The 19,393-nt window shown below is 46.6% G+C and overlaps 1 non-coding gene across 1 annotated transcript; it reads right to left on the reverse strand.

The window, feature by feature from the left end:
• Window positions 1–324: 324 nt before the first annotated feature.
• Window positions 325–397, reverse strand: TRNAK-CUU (transfer RNA lysine (anticodon CUU)). The gene has a single exon. It is a non-coding gene; the product is annotated as a tRNA-Lys (tRNA).
• Between the last annotated feature and the right edge of the window lie 18,996 nt (window positions 398–19,393).

A 19,393-nucleotide genomic window follows, 5' to 3' on the forward strand; every position in this document is an offset into this window, starting at 1 on the left:
GCCGGGGTTCACACTGAGCACTTTCACAGCTGGTTTATGACAAAAAGCATTTAACTGTCACTCTATGTAACGGAAAAGAAGCGGAGACCTGCAATTCACAACCCTAAATCAACCAACAGGCGGGACAAGCAATCCCGTCTTGTCTAAACGACCAGTCCAGTGTTCCCAGCTGCATGCTCTTTTCATTCTTCGCGTTTAACATTTCCCATTTTAAAATGTCATTGTGTTTCAAAGTATGTAGGTGTGCCAATATAATTTAGATTAAATTAAAACCGAAAAATATATATTTTTGAAAATACAATAAACTGCTAAAAAAAAATCCTGCGCCCAACGTGGGGCTCGAACCCACGACCCTGAGATTAAGAGTCTCATGCTCTACCGACTGAGCTAGCCGGGCACTGAACACTAGTGACGGACACAATTAATATGTCAAGCATCTAATGAGAATGTGCAGCTGTGTGAGATGATTTGTTTTATTACCGTGCCTGCTGATCATCTGAGGAAGAGCTGGAGGCTGTGTTCTTTGCAATGTCTGCAGAGTAATGTTTCTGTGACTCTTCTCAGTGCCCCAGAGCTTTTTTTGGCTCTTGGCAATAACTGTGGGCTACCAGGACACACTCAAGGACCAGCATCTCTGACCTGTGTGATCTTGGTTGCAATTAATTCTTTTGGTGCCCCAGGTTACAGATTCTTACAGACGCACAATCTGGAATCCTTCCACCATTGTCAGTACATTCTCCAGAATCTGTATGGGATGGTAAGAAACCTTCATGGACAAAGGAACTGGGAGGTACTAGAAGGAACCCGTGAGTATTAAAGTCTTAGGCAGCCACAGTCCCCTCTTACTCTAGACACCTTTAGGCCTAGCAGGACATGTATGGACACTGGGCCTCCATTTAATGTTAGAAGCCTCCATTAAGTGGGGTCTGGAATGTTACTATGGTTCCTCTGGGGAAGGGACACGCTCTCTTTGTAGTGGGTAGCAGTCGAGCAAGCCTGCTGCCACAGCAGGGTCACAGGTCACGACCGCCTCACATGCACTTCGGCCATCACAGCTGCTCTTGTCTGAGCTCCTGGTGTTGTTCTCCTCTGTAGCCCGTCCTTGGTGCCAAGAAGCCCCCACAGCCTCTGGGGGAGCAGAGAAGGTAGCTTTATTGACTCTGGCTTCCTTCATTTGCTTGGTGTGGGCTGCTCGTCTTTTTCCTGCTGGTGGTTCCTCAGCAGACAGGTATCAGGAGGCTAGCGAGGCCCCAGCTGGAATGGAGATGGGTGCTAAAGAGCGGGATCCTCCTGAGTACCCCATAACTGACCCACTTGTGAGGCGCTTAGTGATGTTCTGGAACCACAAGTCAAGCATGTATTCTGCTTTCAAAAGATGCGCAGGGGTCCAGGGCCCGCTCATGAGGGGCCTCCTTTGAAACCCCAGTGAGGCCAATCAATCACGCATTGGTGAGTTGGTCTGTGCACCTGCAGTGGTGGCTGGTGAAGTTTAGAAGTAGTGAGGCGTAAAAAGCATTGTTCACCCCTTTCACCTAATAAATGAGTGAAGCAACAACAGTGTGGAAGCACTGGTACCAGGCAGCTGCAGAGAGAATTAAACACACATGCGCTGTGACACACACGCTATGACAAACACACACGCACACACACGCCCACGCTCTGACAGAAGGCCAAATACACACTCTAAAACAAGGACACACAAACGCTCTGACACATGCACACACAATGAATTGTGTGTGTGTGGATGTGACACACACACACACACACACACCCTAGAAGCCTCACATTGTAGTGCAGCTCTTTCCGAAGATTACCCTGGCAGAAAAATCCCACTTTCCTAAAAAGCTGCTTTTACTGACCACGCTTCTTTTTTCTAAAGTACTGATTGTTTCATTTGATTGAATTTTTTAAATTGTTTTTTTGTGATGTGAAATTTGCTGCCTTTGACGCCCCTCATTGTTGGGGAGGGGAGAGGATGGGGGAGGGGCTTATGGGAGAGGAGGGAATGGTCATTGGTGGTTTGTTGCAGCAAACTCGACACCTGCAGCACTGACAGGCGCCTCTTTCACTGATCATAAAGAGCCGAACGAGTGAGCGCTGCTTGTCCTCTGAGAGCTTTAAACGAGAGGGAACCTATGTGTGCGACAGTGGGGGCCCCACCGTGTCTCCGTGCGACAGCGCCTGCGCAGAGGAGGTCTCAGGACAAACCAGCGGAATGCTGGACGGCGACCCTCACCGCCAGTGCCCCCCCCCCCCCTTCCCCCCACTCATTCTTCTGTAGAACACATGCTGTGGATTTCTCAGCAGAGGGAAGTATCAGAGTACGGACTGAGAAATGCCAAAAAGGTTCAGAAAAGAGAGGAAGGAAATAAAAGAGTTTTTTGAATCATGAATGTGTCAGACGCCCGGTGAGCGATAGAGCGAGCCGAGAGCTTTCATTAGAGTGTAGAAACGGAAGCGAAAGCGTGAACCCGCCTTTCCATCCTTCACTCTCATGAGTTCCCCCCATACCCTGAAGCCGCAGATAGCACGCCTCCGCCCTCGGTGTGTTCAGAGCGGCAATAAAACTCACGCTCCTCATTGGCTAATCTCCGAACACTTCACGAGGTCTGCAGTGCAGCGTCATATGGGAGACGTACACAGTCCCACACATCAGCAGAGTGGCGCAGCGGAAGCGTGCTGGGCCCATAACCCAGAGGTCGATGGATCGAAACCATCCTCTGCTAACGTTTAACTTCATGTGTTTATAATATATTTAAGTATTTTGGCTCTTTGGTTGTTTTTTATTCTTTGTGTATGCATGCAATGGTTTTTGTATTTCCCTGAACAAAGAGCTATTTCTAAATGAGCCTGTGCGCCCACAGAGAACCATAGTCTGGGGTGAGAGTAGGCCTTCAATTACAAATTACAATGCAGAGACACAGCAGTGAGGTGTTGTAAAGCACATATAAGACATGTTACATTTACAGAGAGGCTCCGTGAGGTGCTCCAGGCAGCGCTCGTCACCAGCTGAAGCCTTAAACAGCAGAAGGGTTTTTAAGAAATCCTGCGTTTATTGCAAACAAAGCAAAGAGCCCCCCACTGTCACCCGCCGACAACCTGAAGTCAAAGCAACGATGAAAAGAGGAGGGAGCTCTTCAGTGAACATTACCAAGCGTGAGCAGACACCAAAGTGCACCAGGAGTTATTAACATTAGTTTTATTTATAAAGCGCACTGACACCGAATGTTTCCTGGTGGAAGAACAGCGCTGTAAACATGAGGACGGCAAGGCAGTGGCCTATGGAAAGACTGGGGCTGTAAAGTAACACATAAAAGGTGATTGGGTAATGAAGGCTCTTTGTTTTTCATTCATGTGAATGGTAAAATATAACTTTGATACAAACACTTCAAAGAACAAAAAAAAGTGATATACTGAAATATGTTTCTATTTACGTTTGGTAATGTGCCTGTGTTTTATGTTTAAATAAATAAAAAAAACAATGGCCTCTTGCTCTACAGAAAAAAAAAATCTTAAACAAATGTAAATCACAAAGGAGGAAAGCTCCCTGAGCACAAAGAATAATTAAATAACTTGTTGCAGCAGCAGAGGGCAAGATTCCCCCGCCGAGGGCTGGGTGAAGGAAAATAATGTTATAACAAATCATGTTAAAGTCAGAACCTGCTTCAGCGAAGCCAGGCGACAAATTCCCACTTCGCACATCCAGACAGGAAGTGAACTGACTCTGCTCCTGCAGCTGCTGCACGGAGGCTTCTCTGGTGGGATGAAGGCCCCATCTCTGGCACATCCTGAACCCATGGCCTATGTGAACCCATTGAGGTGCACAACCCAGGCGGGCTGTAATTCATATCCAGGGATATGCAGGAGGGAGGCATGCCAGTAATAAGGGAACATACTTATGGGAGCATCTTCTAAAATGTTGAAATACACGCGGTATGTATTTGTTAGCGCAGCAAATGCTTCTAGGTAATTTGCAATGTGTACATTTATGTCTAATTATTGTATGGTTTTATTGCAAAGCTGAATCAATAAACAATCGTGAATCTTGGCACATCCTGAAGTAGATAACCTGTAGAGCCCACTCTATTGAGTTTGGGGTTGGGTGGGGGGTGGGTGACCCTGTCTTCTGGAGGTGGAGAGGGAGCCGTGGGACAGTCATGGCCAGCTTGAGTCCTGGTGCGGAAGAGGTTCATGGGCCGCTGAGAAGCTGGGACTGTGGTGAGCTGCAGGCTAGGCGGGAACAGCTCCAGTGCGGGAGGCGGTCAGTGTACTGGTGGCAGCAGGGGACAGATGGACACAGTGTGGGTGTATGAACAGCCGAAGGATAAGCAGGGATGGCTCTTGTGTGGCGGTCTGCAGGGGCTTGAAGCATGGGATGGGAGACCGTCACTGAGATAAGACTGGCTCTAGGTAACTCCTCGAGCTTTAAAGAACCTCGAGTCTAGATCCATCCACCAACCTAGAACCCTAGAGAAGGAGGAGAAGAGGGGGTGGGTAAAATGAGTGCAGAATCCAAAATGTTGCTCCTGCCTTAGGGAAACTCGGTCAAAACCTCTTTCCTTTGAGTGACGCGCTATCTCTATCCTTGGGGTTAGACATGTCATCCCCACTGTTCTGTCCGGGGTTGTTATTGCCTTTTCCAGCCTGGAGCTATTAGGAGCAAGTTCTTTGGGACACGGATGTATATACTGCCAGGGTCAGGGTGCATGTGTCCTGCCTGAGGACTTGGTTTAAAGGGATTAATTACTGAAAGCAATTGAACGAGTGTTCAGCAGCATGTTACAGCACTTATGTTGGGAGTGATCACTGATGTGTAGAATGTCCCACATCAAACATATGCATCAACCTGGACGGGCCGAATCACCCACAGCGCCTCTTAATCCTTGCGCAGTCCAGCGGCACTACTTGTTGCGGGCACCACAACATGTGATCAAGTCAAGTCAAAAAGGCTTTATTTAAAACTTATCATAAAAGCTTCACATTAAAAACACAGAAAAAAAGAAGAAATTTGATTACATTCAACCTTAAAGTCTTAATTTTCAAAAAGAAACACATCATAAATAATTATTTAAAAAAGAGATTAAACATTTCCTTTAACTCTTTTGCTTCTAATACACCAGGCCCATGATAAAAATTTGGAAAGGGCACAAACATACAGTGGGTTAGAGTCCGACATTAAAATACGTAGTGCCTCAGTGTGATGCTTGGTTCCTAACAAACGGCACAATTGCTTAAGCCATCTTCTTCTTGGTTGTGCATACTCCTGGCATTCAAACAGAAAGTGTGCCACTGACTCTTGCCTGGATATGCAAATTGGGCAAAATTCTGTGGTCTGTGCTGGGGGTTTCCACCGAGATGTAAAAGCGTGCAGTGGAAGAGTCCCGGTCCTAAATTTAAAATAAAGGGTCCTGTCGAATGGTCTCTCAATAATGTCTAAGTAAAGTTCCCGGATCGGCAAATCCTTAAATTTTAGAAAGTCCTCCGTAAGTCTGCCCAATGTGCAGTTAATGCTCCGTTGGGTCACAATCCAGTTCCAATACAAACTCTTGAGTGTTGCCTTTGGGGGGGAAGACCTATTTGCCCAGGCTTCACTTAGACCCAAGTTATACAGGAGGGCTTTCATATCTCTCAACCATTTTATCCTATGCCATCCAGGTAATGACATTACTTCAGAGAGCCCTTTAGCATATTTGGCAAGCTCCGGGACTCGCCACAGCCGGGCCCATAAAAGTAAGGGCCAGAACTTTGCCAAATCACCAATGGGGCGGCAACGTAAATCAAGCATTAATGGGATCATGGGAGTACCCTGGGGAAGTGACATGATGGCCCTACAGAACTTCCTCTCAGATCTTGACAATTCACTAGTGTTACATGAGCCCCATAGCTCTGCCCCATAAAGAGCAGAGCTAACTCCCCTTGCTGCATAGATTTCAATAACAGGGGCTATAGGTCTAATTGCACAGGAGCGCTGCTCCTTCAAAAGAGCCCCTGTTACCCTCTTGTGGGCTAGCAGCATTTTACCTAAATGAGGAGCCCACTGCATATTGTGCAACAAACGGATGCCTAGATAATCAAATACATCCACCCTCCCCAAAGGTACGGCGTTCAACTTTGGGGAACGCACAGTTTTTTTGGGGGGATTCATCACAAGATATTTTGTTTTATCGGTATTGATTACCAGGCCCCGTTCTGCACAAAAAAACTGGAAGTTATTGAGTAGTTTTTGAAGACCCATTGGGGATTTAGATAGCAAAAGCGTATCATCTGCAAAGAGAAGGGTGGGGATACGCTCCCCCGCCAGGGATGGTTCATCTGAAGGATCTTTCAACAGATGCTCAACCACACCGTTGACATACAAGGAAAAGAGGGTGGGAGCTAGAACACATCCCTGGCGAACCCCTCTCTCTACCGGGATACTGCTGGTTTTCTCTCCCTCTGTACCCCATCTTATCTGGGCAAAGCTGTTCTCATTAGGCCTGGGCAAAAATTTCGTTCCGTTCGCGGAAATTGCGATAATTTGACATTTTTGCGTTCCGCGGAGAGCGCGAAAATGTCAAAAATTCCGGTTTCCGCAGCTTGGCGATAATTTGTTTCTTGCTCGCGCTGTAAAATAATACATTCTCGCGCGCGCGCGATCGCCTTACCTGAATCCCTGCGTTCGCCGACAAGTTTTCTTGATCCGGTCCCGTTCTCCATGAGATGTTGTATTGTTTTTAGCCATTTGCGCTGTCTCGCGACAGTTCGCGCCCGCAGTGACGTCATGCGTCGCGCGATCACGTCTTTCTTCTCGCGATCATGCACCGCGAGAACAACTCAAAACAAGATGGCCGCGCCCGCAAGCAACCACATGGGTAAGTTGGCGACCCGCAACCATGCAGAAAATCTCGCGAACATGCCGGAAAAAAACTTCCGCATCTTCGCGATATTTCTGCTTGTTTGCGATAATTTTAAACATTCTCGCGATAATTTGCGAAGGTTAATTCCGCAAATTCCGCCCACCCCTAGTTCTCATGGAGCCTTACAAGTAGCAATAGAATGTAATGTGGTATCCCCATGTCAGTAAGGACTCTCCAGAGAGTCTCCCTAGGTACAAGGTCAAAGGCAGTCTTTAAATCAATAAACGCGAGATAAAGACTGCCTTTGCCTATGACCACCACCTTCCAGTATACTAGCATCAATCTAAAGGCTTGTTCTATTGTGCCAGTGCCTGCTCTAAATCCTGCCTGGTAGTCAGAAAGGATGTTGTTTTCGCTAATCCATTGTAATATTCTAACCAACAGTACCTTACCGACTACCTTTTGGGTTATATCCAACAGGCTTATAGGTCTATAATTCGACGGGTCGTCCCTGGCCCCTTTTTTAAAAATAGGGACGACCTCCGCCCCTTTCCAGGATGTGGGAATCGGTGCACCCCTGCAGATGACAATGAGCAGTCAATGAATAAATTTCCCCCATTTCGTGATATCTGAACAAAGCAAGTCCCCGGGAATACCATCTGGACCGGCCGCCTTTCGGGGCATGATGGTACTAATGGCATACTCTACTTCTTTTATTGAGAAGTCGGGGTCTACTGGATCTACCTCCCAGTCCTTTTGGGGCATGATAGTACCAATAGCATACTATACTCTTTTAGTTGGGGAGTCGGGATTTACTAGAGCCACCTCCCAGCCTTGTTCATCATTGGGTGTAACTGTGGTGTTATTTCCAGATTGGCGAGTATACAATTTAGAAAAGTGGTTAACCCACACTTGGCTAGTAATGTTACATGTTATGAGGTCACTATCTGGTCTGTTTCTGTCTCTGATTGTGTCCCAGAAACGCCTTGGATCTTTCGCAGAACTTGCCTCTTTTAAAGTATGCCAGTACTCTTCTTCCCACTCCTTTTTTGCACTTGCCAATATTTGCTTATGCTCTTTCCTAGCTCCCTGTATCAGAGCTTGTGATTTGCCTTTAATAGCCTCAATCAAAAGAGATTTTGCGTGCCTGCATGCAGATGTGTACCAATCGAGCTTGCCCCTTGGATTCCGGGTTGCCGTGTTCCTACCCACACGCATCTTTTTCAAAAATACGTCCCCAATAGACCTAAGTGTACCCTCAAAAATAGATGTAACCCTTCCAATTACTGACGGGGCTGGATCAATAGTATCCAACTCCGTTTGTGAAGTTGTAAGCATTTCATCGATAGTATTAAGTTTAGTTTTATCAGCTGAAACTTTGTTCCACTTCAAGCGTCTCCCACAAGAGGAGACGGAGATTTTGTGAGCTTGCTTAGGGAGCAATTCGAGTGTTTTACTAGGCCAAGGGTTTTTAAGAGTCAGAGAAAGCGAATTATGATCGCTTTCTACAGTAGGTAAAACTACTAGATCCTGTACTAATCCCCAAAGTGAAAAATCTAGCAAAATGTAATCTATCCTCGAGGTGTGGTTGGCTCTATTAAATGTAGCAGCACCCATGGGGTCTGAGTTTGTATGGCCATTTGTGGCTCTTAGGCCAAACTCCAACGTTAGAGCATTTAACGAATCGCACTTTGGGACCATCTTTTGATCGGAGGAACAGTTAGGACTGGAATACCCCTTCTAGCATCATCCTCACCCAGGTCCAAAATATCATCTGTTGAGAGAGGCTCATAGGTTCAGTTAAAGTCTCCCGCAACCAGGACTTGGGCACCAACAGTATTTTCTCTGAGCTCTGTTTCAGGAATGGTCACTATCGGGGATATAGACCCATGTTTGGTACCTCTAACATAAATATTAAACAAATCGAGGGTTAACCCCCTACGGGGACCTCTCAAGGAGATTCCTAGAATATCTGGGCTATTAATCTGCTTAAGTATTGTACGGCAGTTAAGGGAGATGAAGTACTGGGTATTTTAGACCCAGCGGTGCAGGGGCACACACCCTATGACTTCTGGGTTTCACCCTGTTCCGGACCTACAGAAACACAGAGTCTTCTGGGTGAAGTCAAAGAATCGTTTATTGGCTGCAGACCAATGACAGGTATCCTAGAAGTACAACAGCGTGTATGTTCTCAGGAGACTGCTGAAAATCATAGGAACGGACTTCTCCTTAAGTACAAAATATCATGCTCCAGGCACACATTCCTTGGTTTACGATATGGCCATATAAAGGTATACATTACAAACGAAAAAGCAGAGTCATGATGACCATCCCACATTCCAGTTCGGCCAGCCCACAATGATTTACACAGTAAGGTTCAGATCCCACATCGGATGTAAACAGACCCCCCAATAAACATGAGCATCTCCTGTTTTGGGAAACAAGTCATAAAGCAGGAACAAGCAGGTGTGGAAGAGATTAGCCGGGGGATTGTGTAGAATGAAAGGGTTTTATGACGGGTCAAGCCCTGATGCTAATCACAGGTGGACGGAGGAAGGGGAGCTCGTGAGACCGGTTTGACCTGGGGCAGCAGAGCCAGCTGCCCAGGTCACAGAGAAGTCAGAGGGAAAGCCCATGTACTGTGAGGCCCGTATTCACTCCATTATAGCCTATGTGAGGGCAATGACAAGATGGCCACTGCTTCCAAAATGGAACCCGCGTAGTGAAGCAGAATAGCGTGTACATAGTGCATTCATAGCTAGAACGGTATATAAAGCACTCGTACATGCCGCATTTACCATTTGCGGTTTGCTAACACCAAGATAGACAGGGGTAGGGCCCTGTCCCCTACGCGGTCCCGAATATTAAAGTACGACAGACCCTCCTTTTGCCCTTACATAGGCAATCACTATACTCATCTTAATCCGAGTCTAGGTCGATGTTCACGAAGTCATGGAGATGTTGCTGTAGCATCATCCTATTACTTAGCTCGTCCCTCGATACAGGTTTCCTTACACATAAGGTAGTACAGAGGCCACATATCGCGGGAGCACACTGTATACACAGACAGAACAGGAAAAGAATGGCTAAGATCATTCCAATGACCATCAGAACTTTCCAACCCCAGGCAGATATCAATTCCCAGAACCACCCCACCAGTGACCAATCTCCCTTATCCACGTGTATGGATTCAGATATTTTATGGAGTTTGGAGATGGCTTGATACACTGTTGGAGCATTATCTGGTATGAAAATGCAGCAACTGGATTGGATGACCTTGCATACCCCACCGCGGTCTGCAAGAATAACGTCTAGAACCATGCGGTTCTGCAAAGTCATAAGGCGATCCGCTTGGAGCTCAGCTGTCAGATTACTAAGGGCACCAGCCGTTACATTGACAGTGGATTCAACCACACGTGTCAGCTGTCTCAGGTTCCTACTGTTGACCATAGGTCCCCAAAATGTCAGGAAACCCAAGAAGAAGTCTCCCGCTTCCTGACCGGCAGTATCCTCCTTACTAATCACACCTCTCACAACTCTGGTCTTGTGATAGTCAGAGGCAGCAGTAAATGTCGGCGGTAGCAAGTTCGCAATATAACATGTGCCCGAGAAATCAGGGGGCAGCCATGTATATGCTCGGTCATTACAGATGAAATATGTGCCCTTGGCAGCCAAAAACGCAGGGGAAAACTGTGACGGGAAAGTGTACGTTTCAGTACAGTCACTCCTTCCCAGTTGAGCTCTAGGATTCTGACCATTACCCTGTAAGCAGAACCGACCCATGTGGGGTACGACCCAGATTGGAGATGAGATTTTTCGCTGTCTTTCACCCAAACTAATACTATACCCCGTCGCGTTCCATCCTACATAAGGTCTCAACTCTTCTTTGGGAATGGATGAGTAGGCATCGATATCCCTACTCATATCGGCAACTCCTTTCATCAAAGCCTTATTATTGGTGATAGGTCTGATGGAACGCGGTTGGCGAGGGGAGTATGTATCTAGAGCATAGAGAAACATGGTTTGGAATGCCCATGACGATCCATTGTAACTATACGGCAGCACCAGGTAGGGAATACCCTTGTTAATGGTATGGGGCATTAACCCACACACCCAGCAATTGGTCGTATTCATTACCAGTTGGTGCTGGTGCAAGAGCTGGATAAACGAGTTATTTACAAACTCTGATCGTCTGGTCTGTTCGTGCTCAGGCAAAGGGTGAAAAGAGTGAGAGGAGGCAGTAGAAAGAGGTATAGGCTGTTCAGTGGGTGCAATGGGCTTTTGAGCGGAGAAAAACACAAATCCTACAATAAACATTATGATACTACACAGTGTAAAAAGGCACAAAAAGACAAAACATTTACTTTTTACAATTCTACACATCCTTGCGTTAAAGTTCATTTCCTCAATCGGTCTCTCCATCTTAAAAAACTCCATCCTCTACTCGGGCCGCTCGCGGCGGATGAGTTTCTTCTGCTAAGGAGTACGCCTGTCAGTCCAGGGAAACGCCCTAGACCAACCAGAACCGTTGACCTAGCGTCTTCGGCCTGTACCCCAAAGTCTTGGCACCGCGACCCTGCGGCAGAACCCGGATGGTGGTTCGAAAAACAAAAATCAAGAAAGTCCTTCAGATGGGAGAGCAAAAAATGTCAAAAGGAAAATAGTGAGGAAATCTTTATTTGTCCATGGGCCTAGGTCTCAAATTATAGCGGAGACGGCCAGGTGCTGTTTGGTCTTGAAACAAAAGTTCAGGCTCAGTGGTGTCCAGTCGACTTGATGGTGGCACAGCTTCCTGCAGAATATTGTCACTCTCTTGGTCTGAAACTGTGCCTCTTAAGCGTGCGTCACTGAATGGTATGGAACGAGGTACAGTGTCTGTCTCTGAGTCGGCGATACCCTCCTTGACCCACTGGTCATATGGCAGAGGCAAGGGGACTACCTTACAGTGGGTACCATGAATCCAGTGCTTCTTCCCTTTCACTCGCACTGCTGATCTTGTCGAAAGGAGAACAAGATGAGGGCCGATCCAGCGAGGCTCGTCGTTGCCCTTGCGCTGGAAGTTTTGGACTAGCACCCACGTACCAGGGTGGATAGGGTGTCCAGGAGGTTCAGAGGCTTGGGGAAGAGTATCATGTACCTGTTGGTGCAAAACACGCAGTTTAACAGTCAAATCATACAGGTAATCGAGCAGTACTGGATGTTCTATCTCACTAAATTTCGCCGGTCTTGGCACGCCCCATACATTAGCCGGGCGGCCAAAGACGACCTCATAGGGGCTAAGCCCCACTCGTGAGTGTATGGTCATTCTGGTGGACAGGAGTGCTAGAGGCAGAGCGTCAGGCCATTTAAGACCGGTGCTCGCCTGGATTTTGGCCAGCTTGAGCTTTAAGGCTCCATTGTAGCGTTCTACTAATCCAGCTGATTGGGGGTGATTTGCAGCATGGAACTTCTGCTTTATCCCTAGCCCTTCACATACATTCTTCATTACTTTACCCACAAACTCACTTCCGTCATCACACCACACCATTCTTGGCATCCCAAACCTAGGGAAAAACTCTTTCACAAGGGCTTTGGCTGTGGATAGGGCAGTGTTATCTTTCAGAGGATAAGCCTCTATCCATTTTGAGAAAGCACAAACAACCACTAGTACATATTTCAGGTTGTTGCATCTTTCCATGTGAATAAAGTCCAACTGCAAAACTTCAAATGGACATGATGGGGGTGCAAAGTGACCAGCTGGAGTTGGGGTTCCCCTACCAGGGTTGTACTTCAAGCATACTATGCAATTCTTGACCACATTCTCTGCACACTTGGGAATCCCAGCATTCTGCCATACTGGAGCCAACAACTTGTATATACCTTTCGTACTGATATGTGCCATTCCATGTGCCATAGTAACCACTGGAAGCACATATGCGTCAGGCAACAACCATCGCCTATGTTCTGTCAGATCAATCCAACAACCATTCTCATCCAACTTACCCATACTTTCTCTCCACTTGCTTAACTCTTCCTCTGTGGCTTCAGCTTGAAGCGACTTCACACTCTCTATTGTGTTCTCACACATTCCCACATCATTAACCCATCTTGCGGGGCCTGCAACATACATTCTAGTCTTCACATTCTGTGCTGTTTCTTTCGCGGTCTCATCAGCAAACGCATTCCCACGTCCAACATCATCTGTGACTTTCCTGTGCGCACTGCATTTCATGATCGCAACTTGCAACGGTAGGGTCAGTGACTCAAGGAGATCATTCACCAACTTGCCATTCTGAATTTTAGCTCCATGTGACGTCAGGAACCCACGCTCTTTCCACAAACGCCCAAAATTATGAGCCACGCCAAAGGCGTACTGGCTATCTGTGTATATATTCACTCTCATTCCTTCAGACAACACACATGCTCTCGTGAGGGCGATTAATTCTGCTGCTTGAGCCGAATTATGTGGCACTCGTGCAGTTTCCACGACCGTGTGTAAAGTCGTGATAGCATATGCGGCAGTCGTGTCACCATTAGGGAGCTTGAAACATGACCCATCTACCCATAAAGTGCCATCACACTCAGTCAGGGGAGTATCTTTTAGATCTACTCTCCCTTTCGTCTCTTCTTCTGTTCTGAACAGACAGTCATGTTGCTCAATCTCATCTGAGTCTGCTGGAATTGGCAACAATGTGGCTGGATTCAGCGTATTGCATCTCTTTATGTGTATGTGATTAGCTAACAGTGTAAGTTCATAACCTGATAGCCGCGCACTAGTCAAGTGTTGTGTCTTGGTCCTATTTAATAATGTGTCTACAGCGTGTGGAACCATAACAATCAATGTGTTGTCCATTACCAAACCAGCAGATTGTCGGATAGACATCGCTGCAGCAGCTGTCGCTCTCAGACAGCTTGGCAATGCCCTCGCTACAGGGTCCAAGGTTGATGAAAAATATGCGCATGGGCGCGGTCTGTCGCCAAAAGGCTGTGTTAACACTGACAACGCACATCCATCTTTCTCGTGAACATACAATGTAAAAGGCTTACTGTAGTCAGGAGTACCCAACACAGGTGCTGAACATAATGCATTACGCAATTCCACAAAACTTTTCTGGCACTCTTCAGACCATGGGATAGGATTCGGTGTGTCTTTGCATGTTAAGGCTAACAAAGGTTTTGCCAATAAAGAAAAACTAGGGATCCAATGCCTACAGTATGAAGTGATGCCCAAGAAAGCACGTACTTCTCTCTGTGTTTTTGGCACACTCAACTGTGCAATGGCTTGAATTCTTTCTGGGGTCAGTTTCCTTCCCTCCTTCGATAAGAGATGACCTAAGTAGGTCACCTCTTGTCGACAATATTGCAGCTTAGAGAGAGACACTTTGTGATGAAAAGCGGATAAGTGGCGCAACAGTGACAATGTGGCTTCTTTACAAATCTTTTCAGTATCCGCGGCGATTAGTAAATCGTCCACGTACTGAATCAGGATAGCGCCACTAGGTAAAACAAGTGCATCAAGCTGCGCTTTCAAAGCCTGACTGTATATGGATGGACTCTCACAGTAGCCCTGGGGAGCGCGTTTGAAGGGGAAGCTTCGGCCTCCCAGACTAAAACCAAAAATGTCCCTGCTCTCTTCTGCAATTGGGTTACTAAAGAAAGCATTCTTTAAATCAATCACTGAAAACCATGCAGCAGAGGCTGGAATCATTGTTAATAAGGCAGTTATATCGGGGACAACCGGAAACTGTGGCACAACAATCTTATTAACCTCTCTAAGATCAATCACAAATCTGTAAACAGGTGGCTGTGAAGGATCCGTTCGTTTTAAGACAGGTAAAATCGGACTATTGCAAACGTTGCCTCTTGTCTCTTCTATCACACCCTTATTAATCAAGTCGCTGACAATGTCTAACAATGCTTTCTGCCCTTCATTAGAGATCTTGTACTGGGGAATACGTGGCAGTCTGACATTAGCCTTTAGAGTCACCACATATGGCGGTATCTCCAAGAGGCCCACATCATTGGGACCAGTAGCCCAAAGGGCATCCGGAAGGGATGACAATTCAGGCGGCATTGTATTTTTAGACAAATACATTGGGGAAATCACTTTCTTGCCTAATGTAAGTTGTACTCCTGAAGGAGAACAATATAGTGTAGCATGCAATCTTTTCAACAAATCTAATCCCAGCAAATTCTCACCACAACCTGTTGTCAGAATTAGGGGTGCTTTCAGCTCGCAAGGTCCAACAGAAAGTGACATGGGACTAGATATCGGGTTCCTAACTGGGGCGCCAGAAAAACCTACTGAAACATTTATATCGCCAGACAAAGGTGCGCCAGGGAGTTTTGAATGCATGATTGAACTCTTTGCAGCACCAGTGTCTAGCAGAAAAGGCTCCGTTATATTTGCTGTAGTCACCTCAACATACGGTCCACTCTGATCCACTGGCACTGAAACAACTCCCTCTCTCTGTCTACGGCTGTCCTAGTAAACATTACTCTCTGCATCACCGTCCTCTGCATAATAATCATTATTATAATACTGGGCCGTATTACTAATCGCGTTAGCTTGCTGATCAAAGCTATTGATGGTACTTTGAGGCGGCAGAGGACGCGCGTTCTGGGTAACACTTCCACGCCCTCTGCCTCTAGGAGCTTGCTGACCACCCCTACCTCTTGCGCCATACGCATTACCGTTACGCTGCATTAATTTAGGGCAACTGTATTTAAAATGACCTTCCTCTTTGCAGTATGAACATTGGTTGGGACCTACAGGGACACGTGGTTGATAATACCCGTTCATTTGCTGATTATTTTGAAACTGTTGGGGTTGGTGATAAACACCTTGGGGGTGCCTATAATTATTCTGACCTCCACGTGGCGGATAGGCCTGCTGTAAAAGGACCTTTGTCTTTAGTTCCTTCGTTTTCTTTTCTGTTCTATCTTTCTCGTCTTTATCTCTATTTTCATAATACTGTGCAGTAGCCAGTATTTGCGCTGAAGAAGAAACAGCCCAAGAACTTTCTGATTCTTTTAACTTTTTACACAGGTCAGGAAGTAAATTCTGCACAAACTTATCCACAAACAGCCGTTGGCCACCCTCAGTACTCATATCCTGCCCACTGTGGTCAATAAATGTTTCTTCAAACCTAGTAAAGAAGTCTGACACTGTCTCATCTTTCTTCTGCTTGCATGCAGATAACTTGTCCCAATTTACACGCATCGCAGGCATTATTGTCTTCATATACGTGATGATTCTACCAGGCAATTCAGCTACCAAAGGTTCTGGTTTCGCACCACCCGTTTGTCTAGCATCAGCAGCAACAATGTTAGCCCATGTATCCCCTAGTTCTGCATTGTGATCTACATTACGAATTGATCCCCATTGAGGCTGTGGAACAACATTACCAAACAACATGTCTATGTCGGCCAGATTCATAATGCATGACCCTGCCGTCTGTGACAACTCTTTATAATAACCTGCTGGGTTTTTACGGGGATCAGGCAAGGACTGCTTAAGCGCTAACACCTCAGAGCGCTTCCATGGAACATGCACCCAAACACGCTGGAAATGCGCTGCCACAGCGGGGTTACCACCGGCAGCTGCAACCGCTTCCTTCCATACCGGGGGAACTTCTCTCATAGGGTATTGTCGCGCTTTTGCCTTTTTCCCCACAAGGACATCTTGTTCAAACAATGATTGTTGGCAATCATCATTCCTGAAGGACAATACAACCGCAACTGCTTTATCTACTTCGCGGTCCACAATTATACCAGTTCCAAAATCGAACCTCACTCTACACAATTCCTGCGGGTTCGGATTTTTACCACTATCCTCCAATTCTTCACAGAGAATTTCGCACATTTTCTCAAACACATATCTCTGTTTCGGGGCATCTCATTGATGTAAAACGTTGACAACTGATTCCACATTATACAGTGAAGGAAAAACGATCCATCTACGCGCCATGTTATCTATTACCTTTTTCTCATCGGGGTTAGGCAATTGGCTGCGCAACTGCTTACGCTGTAAACCAGGAGTCGCACCAGATGACTCAAAGAGAGGGGACATTAATGTAGTAACCACATTAGCTAAGCGCTGTCGCGCTGAAGGAGAAGCTGAGGCGAGAACAGGGGGAAAAACAGAGGGAAGAAAAGAGGATGTAGAGACAGGTACTGGAGTGGTGGAAGGAAGAGTGTTAGGGGAGGTAGTTGCTGTATTAGACAAAGTCGCAGGAAGTGCGGGGGCAGTTGGAAGCACAACTGGCGGTCCTTGAGAGGGCTGCGCTACAGGGATAGGAACCGGCTGCAAAGCAACTGGCGGTTGCGGCAAGGCTTGCAGTATATGCACTGGAGGCGGCATATTTACAAGCTGGGGAGGCGCCGTGGCAGTTTGAGCATACGGGGGTGGCGAACTCAACAAATGTGACATCAGGGGATCTTTCTCCTTTTCTTCGGACTCATTCTGCTTAGAATGCGGTAAAGCTGGGTAACATTTGTCAATTCCTAACTTACGCTGCCTGTGCAATTGCTCGCTCATCTGTTCCTCCTCATTGTCTTTAAATTGTACAGCTGCTTGCATTACTGACATACCTCTCTCTCTCTTATTCTTTTTTGCTAGCTTAATTTCCTTTTGTTTGGCTTCCTTTCGCCATAAGCGGAAAGAGTCAAACATCGCCGGCCGGGCTTTCTTCTTAAACAATTTAATTTCTAAATTATCTAAAATATCGGTATCAAAACTACCATTTTGGGGCCATTTTAAAACACCATCTTTCCTGGTGTAGTGGATCCATACTTCGTTATATGCAATGGGGCCTACGCCATGTTTTACATAGAGCTCATAAGTTGGAGTTCCAACCGGAGGAACCGGACATGATTCCTCTAGCTGGAAATCTTTTCCACAACCCAAACAGAATAATCTACCAAATAGTCCAGAACCAGGCATCTTTGCTCACTAGTCTAGATCCAAACGTCAAAGGATTATCGATTACGATATTCTCGTGAATACACGAGTCCTCTGGTTTTGGCGTTTGCAAACTCCAAAGTACCAAATTACCAAATCAAACGATCCCGAAGGATACCAAAAACAAATGGGAGACGCTCCACTTATACTTAACTGAATATTGTTGATCGATGGCGTCACCAGAAGACTCTCTCGATTGTTTCGCTCTCTCAAAACTCGTCAAGGGTCCAAAACAGGTCGATTAATCAGGGCAGCAGTCCTTCGTAGCCGTCGGGACGCGGAGAACCTCGCAGAAAAGACTTTCGGACCACGTCGACATGCAGGGGTCGATGAAGTGCGGCCTTCCTCCGGAATTTCCACACAAAGCTCCTCACGAACCTCTGGCTTGGACTGGTACCGCTGAAATCGCCCCACGTTGGGCGCCAAACTGAAGTACTGGGTATTTTAGACCCAGCGGTGCAGGGGCACACACCCTATGACTTCTGGGTTTCACCCTGTTCCGGACCTACAGAAACACAGAGTCTTCTGGGTGAAGTCAAAGAATCGTTTATTGGCTGCAGACCAATGACAGGTATCCTAGAAGTACAACAGCGTGTATGTTCTCAGGAGACTGCTGAAAATCATAGGAACGGACTTCTCCTTAAGTACAAAATATCATGCTCCAGGCACACATTCCTTGGTTTACGATATGGCCATATAAAGGTATACATTACAAACGAAAAAGCAGAGTCATGATGACCATCCCACATTCCAGTTCGGCCAGCCCACAATGATTTACACAGTAAGGTTCAGATCCCACATCGGATGTAAACAGACCCCCCAATAAACATGAGCATCTCCTGTTTTGGGAAACAAGTCATAAAGCATTAACAAGCAGGTGTGGAAGAGATTAGCCGGGGGATTGTGTAGAATGAAAGGGTTTTATGACGGGTCAAGCCCTGATGCTAATCACAGGTGGACGGAGGAAGGGGAGCTCGTGAGACCGGTTTGACCTGGGGCAGCAGAGCCAGCTGCCCAGGTCACAGAGAAGTCAGAGGGAAAGCCCATGTACTGTGAGGCCCGTATTCACTCCATTATAGCCTATGTGAGGGCAATGACAAGATGGCCACTGCTTCCAAAATGGAACCCGCGTAGTGAAGCAGAATAGCGTGTACATAGTGCATTCATAGCTAGAACGGTATATAAAGCACTCGTACATGCCGCATTTACCATTTGCGGTTTGCTAACACCAAGATAGACAGGGGTAGGGCCCTGTCCCCTACGCGGTCCCGAATATTAAAGTACGACAGAGATGCTTACCCAGATGAGAAGGCCCCCCGAAGGGCAACCCTTTCCGTTTCTAGGGAGTGCTGCAGGCACAGATATGTGACATACCCAACTCGATGGAGTGGTTCTAAGCTCCAGGTCTCCTGGAACAGACAGATCTTATGCGCCTCCACTAAAGCATTCCACTCTGGTGAGCACAATTTCCTGTGAATACCTGCTAGGTTCCAGCTAAGAATCTTTAATGTGCCCCTAGGATCATAACCATCGCTATTTTGAGGACCCAGGCATTCAATAGAAGGCATGAAAACAACAGGAGGCATGAATTCAATAGAAGACATGGACTGAGCAA

This window comes from Triturus cristatus, chromosome 12 (genome assembly GCF_964204655.1).
Source record: "Triturus cristatus chromosome 12, aTriCri1.1, whole genome shotgun sequence".
Taxonomy (NCBI): Eukaryota; Metazoa; Chordata; class Amphibia; order Caudata; family Salamandridae; genus Triturus; species Triturus cristatus.